Here is a 5,773-nt window from a genome sequence, read left to right on the forward strand (position 1 = left end):
ATGTCAGTAAATCTAGTGAACATGCATGTGATTGTTTCATTAGAATCCATCTTAAATAGTTCATACTTATGAACCAATATATTTATTTTGGATTCTTTGACTTGATTTGTGCCCTCATGGGTCACTTCAAGTCTATTCCAAATCTCTTTTGCAGAATTGCAAGTAGAGACTCTATTGAATTCATTCCTATCTAGTGCACAATAGAGCACATTCATTGCTTTGGCATTGAGTTGTGCCTTCCTAAAGTCATGGTCATCCCAATCCTTTTCTAGTTTGGGTACTGTGACACCCTCTACATGGATGGATGGGATGTATGGTCCATTCAATATGATGGTCCACATCTCATAATCTTGGGCTTGGATAAATATCCTCATCCTAGCCTTCCAATATGAGTAGTCGGATCCATTAAAGAATGGGGGTCTTTGGGTGGACTGACCCTCGATGTGGGAAGATCCAAATGGGGTTGTCATTTTGATCTTTGACTCTTAGGGTAGAAGAGTTTAGGCTCTGATACCACTTGTTGCCCAGATAGACAACCCAAGAGGGGGGGTGAATTGGGTTTTTAAAATAATTTGCAACTAAAATATTTGTGGAAGACTAATTAAGACTTTAGCAAGATGATTAGTTAGTTGCTATGTGCTGTGAGTGAGATGAGAGTAAGAGAAAGGAACAAACAATCACAAACACAAGGTTTTTATAGTGGTTCGGAGCTAACCCTTGCTCCTACGTCCACTCCCCAAGTCTCACTTGGGAATTCACTATAACCCCCTGGATTACAGTCGGTTGTTTTACAAGCTCACAACCAAACTTGTTGTTTTACGAGCTCACAACGAACTCGGTCGGTTTTTCCTGGCTCACCGACTAGAACCACCCCGATTGTTTTTCCGGGATCACAATCGAACCCTTACACGTTGGTTTTAACCTAGGCTCACCAACCAACCTCTACACCCTTGATTCAATCCCCCGATTGAACCAAGCTAAGACAATATGCTAATAATGAGGACAAACAGAAAAACAGAGCTTCTTAAAAGCAAATATACAACAATATTAATAAAGCAAGGTTAAGAGCCCTCAAACGCGTTTAAGTTGGAGAAGAGAAAGGGCTTCTTGAACTTTGGGTCTCCTCTTGAAATTCTGGACGACTTGAAGGCAGGAGGAGATCTCTTTCAATGTTGGAAAGATGTGGTTGGAAGGAGTTAATGGCGCTCTTCCCTCTTTTCGTTGAAAAACCACTTGCAGAGAATGAATGCTTGATCTTTTTGAATGGAATGGTAGTTCTCTGCCTTGCTACAGTCCTCTGTGGCTATTTAACCCATCCCCCACGGAAACTAGCCGTTAGACACCTTTTTCTGCCCGTTCTGCACACTCTGCACAACCTGACAATATGTCCGTTGGGGGTCGGAGTCGACTCGCGCGATCTGGAGTCGACTCGGCTGTAGCGGGAGTCGACTCATGCTTTTCTGGAGTCGGCTCGGCAACTGTTCCGGATTTGAATTAAAGTGACCTCCTCGACTGGGAGTCGACTCGACTTAACCTGGAGTCGACTCGCCAACTTCTGGAGCTGACTTGGCATTCTCGGAGTCGGCTCATCCCATGAAGTTCATGGAGCTAATTTTCAACTTGGCCCACTCGAGTCGACTCGACAGTTCTGGGAGTCGACTCGGCGCTCAGAGCCCGAACTCCCGATCTTCTGTCATTCGCCTCGTCCAGTCTTGGAGTCGACTCGGACTGTTCCGGAGTCGACTCGGCTCTCAGTTTCCGAAACATACCCTTCTGCCTTGGAGTCGACTCGAGCTGTCTGGGAGTCGACTCGGCTCTCAGAGACAATAATTTGGTCTTCTGTCTTTTTGGGATCGCGCTGTCTCGGAGTCGACTCGCGCATTGCGGGAGTCGACTCGAATCTCAGAGTCCGAAAACTGCTCTCTGACTTTTGCCTTGTGAACCACTGAGAGTCGACTCTCGCTTTCTTTGGAGTCGACCTGCCAACCATCGGAGTCGACTCGCGTTCCACAGGAGTCGACTCGAATCTCAGGGTCGAAAATCGCTCTCTGACTTTTCTGTATGTAACTCCTTGGAGTCGACTCATATTACTCCGGAGTCGACTCGGTAAGCATCGGAGTCGACTCGCGCACTTCAGGAGTCGACTCGCTGACAGGTTTTGAGTTGATGCTTTCTGTTCGTCTGTCTGTTCTCAGTCGGAGTCGACTCGTAATGATCCGGAGTCGACTCGAGCCCGTGCCAGTGATTCTGATACGCTTGGAGTCGACTCGTAATATTCTGGAGTCGACTCGAGTCTCAGACTTTGGTTCAAACTGACTTCTTAACTTATCCAAACTATCTTGAACCAAATCTAGAGACACTTAGACAAGATTTTCACTAAAACACTCAATTGAATTCATTAGTAAACAAAAGATATACTCAAATGCTTTGAGCTCATCAAAATCAAATAGGGTTTTAATCAATCACTCCACAAGTGGGCTCGGGGTCCCGACTTCTTCGGGAATCCCATCCACTTCTGGGGTTGCGAGCTCTTCCGAGGCCGGGCCCTCGTCTGGGGCGCCAACCTCTGTTGGGGTCGAGCCCGCTCCCTCTGAGTCCGAGAGGAGGCTATTCCAGCCTGAGTGTTGTCTGTTCGAGGACGACATGGCCCTTGAGTCTGGCGACGTCGCTCGTGAGCTCGTTCGCTGTGCCATACTTCCATTCGATCGAGCTCGGATGGAGGGGCAGGACTTTGACGAATTCGCCAATCAAGCCTATTCTGCCAGCATTATGGTGAGTAACGTAACCCTCCCACTTTTCATTCTTTTTCTTTCAAGTGCTCGACCTTGGCTGATATTTTATCTTCTGTGTCAGTTCCTCCACTTAGTCGACATGCTAGTGCATGTCATGCTTGACTACCGGGGGCAGATTAGGGTACTCCGGCCAAGGATGGAGCACCCTATGTACCGAAGGCAGAAGTTCGAGGTTCGAGCAACGGCCGCCGAGCAACAGCGGCAGGAGGCCGAAGAGCGGGCGACGACTGCCGAGCAGTGGCAGCGCGAGGCCGAGGAGAGGGCGACGGCTGCCGAGCTGCGGCAGCAGGAGGCCGAGAAGAAGGCAAGGGCAACCAAAGTTCTGATCGAAGCTGGGCTCGTCCAGATCCATGACATGGAGGTCGAGCATGCCCGGGCTTGTTCGGCTGCCGAGGGTCGTATTTCTAAGCTTGAAGCTGCACTAGGCGGCTAAAGGCATGAAGCTGAGGTTATGAGGCTAAGGGCCGAGCGGCTTGAAAGGCTCATGGAGGAGCAAGTTCGGGAGGCCGCCAGAACTTCCGCCAGTCCGAGGAATATGTGAACGAGCTGGTGGAGGGGACAACTGACGCTTTGATCCAGGGCTTTGAAAACTGTCGGGATCAGGCTCAGCGACTTTGCCCGGAAGTTGATCTCAGCGGCCTTCGTCCAAATCTACGTGGGGCTGCCGAGGAAGTGATTTCGGCAGAGGCCAGTGAGCCAACCGAGGCATGCGAGCTTGTCCCCGATGCTACGGATGAAGATGTCGCAAGAGCTACTTCCGAGGTCGGAACTGGAGCCGATCTCGAAGTCGCCGCTGGAAGCGAGGCTGCTACTGAAGTCAAGCTCGAGGCTGCCCAAGACACCTGAGCTTTGTCCTTTTGTACCCATTTTTTTTTCTTTTTTGTGTATTCCATCCGGCCTCAAGGTCGGTTTCTTTTGTATTCGGTCTTCGACCTTTAATTATGAATAGATCATACATCTTTGGCATTTCATGTTTTTGAAATTTGGCCAAGTACTTGGGTTTGCCTTGCTTCACGCCTTGTGTCGAATCACTGTGCTCGGCTAACAGAACCCAAACTATATAATAGGGGCGCTAACTTAGTTTTTTCACTGCCAGGTAACTTTGGCCAAGTTACTACGCTCGGCCCTTACTCTTGACTTAGTCATAACCTTGGTGACGAGCTATCTGCACCCGAGCTTGCCCACTGGGGCACTTTGGGCACCCATGTCGAGAATTAGGCCTGCTTCGGACCCTCCTATAAGAATCGAGATCAGGGTCCTTTCACTTCTACACCACAGTGTGCCAGAGGACCTTTTAGGTAGGGGGTCGTTATAAGATTTCTTGCCTTGTAGATTTCCGTAGGCTTTAATCGGGGTGCTTGATCTATGGTTAGGTCACCCTCGAATATTTTTCTTGAGGTCGAGGGAGTCTTGTTGACTTGCAGCCGTTACAGCAGGGCGCCCGAGCTTGGGCTCGAGACGTCCTTCCCTTCGATCAATAGGGCCTCTTCAGCTCTTAGTACCTACGGTCGTAGGAGCTCTTTGGCTTGCGATCGACACCATATAGGGCGCCCCAAACTTAGGTCGAGATGCGTTGTCGAGGAATACTTGGTGCCCCAAGCTCAGGTCGGGGCACGTTGTCGGAGAATAGTTGGCGCCCTGAGCTCGGGTCAGGGTGCATTGTCGTGGATCGGCGCCCCAAACTTGGCTGGGGCGTGTCATCATAGGTGGGCTTCTTCGGCTCTTAGTTGATTTTACAGGATGCCTCCACTCAGATCAGGGCGTCTGTGTTGATGGGCCTCTTCGGCTCTTAGTTGATTTTGCTGGACGCCCCCACTCAGATCAGGGCGTCTGTGTTGATGGGCCTCTTCGGCTCTTAGTTGATTTTGTAGGACACCCCCACTCAGATCAGGGCGCCTGTTTTGATAGGCCTCTTTGGCTCTTAGATGATTTTGCAGGACACCCCCTCTCAGATCAGGACGCCTATGTTGATGGGCCTCTTCGGCTCTTAGTTGATTTTGCAGAATGCCACCACTCAGATCAGGGCACCTGTGTTGATGGGCCTCTTCAGCTCTTAGTTGATTTTGCAGGACACCCCTACTCAGATCGAGGCACCTGTGTTGATGGGCCTCTTTGGCTCTTAGTTGAAGTCATCGTATATCATCGAAATAGCATCGAATGTCATCGAAATAGCATCAAATGTCGTCAAAATAGTCCTGCGGTCGTGGGAGTTCCTTGGCTCACGATCAACACAAACCAGGACGCCCCGAACTCAGGTCGGGGCGCATCGTCGAAGATATTTGACACCCCGAGCTTGAGTCAGGGCGTGTTTGTCGATAAAATTTGGCACTGTTATATCGTAGTTGTGGGCTCATGCCATAAAAACAACCAAGTTGTGTCGAATCTGTTAAGGGATCTCAGAGACACACACATTTTTTAAGGTTTGAAAGATAATTTTTATTGATAATATACTTTTGAGATCAGAGTTCTAACCTGGAGGAGCTAAAGTCCCATCCAGAGGTGGCAGCTTATGGGCCCCGGGCTGCTAGACCCGGGTTGGTGGGGATGGGGCCTTCGCCACTACCCCCCGAGGTCAAGGAGTTGCCAGAACATGGGATACATGGCTATGTGTTGACCCCCTAATGGATTTTGATGAATACAAAACACTAGAGTATAATTCTATTTATCTTAACAATGTAATTGAGAAATTCATGTGTTTTATTAAGAATATTGTTAAGAAATGTCTAGGCAAGTTCCCATAATTTTTATGAATTTATTGAAGAATTTTTTTTGAGATGAAAGAAAAAGTTCAGGGACAGCCGAGACGTCTCCTGATAGTCTCAGAGACGTCTCTGGCACAAACAGGAAGAACTGGCACGTCTGGAGACGTCCCCGGCACCTGCCGAGTCGTCCCCGCGATAGCGGAGTCGACTCTCTCAGTAGCGGAGTCGACTCTCTCAGTGGCGGCAGAAAGGCAGTTTTCAAGAGACATGCGCGAGACG

The sequence above is a fragment of the Phoenix dactylifera genome, unplaced genomic scaffold (genome assembly GCF_009389715.1).
Source record: "Phoenix dactylifera cultivar Barhee BC4 unplaced genomic scaffold, palm_55x_up_171113_PBpolish2nd_filt_p 000581F, whole genome shotgun sequence".
Taxonomy (NCBI): domain Eukaryota; kingdom Viridiplantae; phylum Streptophyta; class Magnoliopsida; order Arecales; family Arecaceae; genus Phoenix; species Phoenix dactylifera.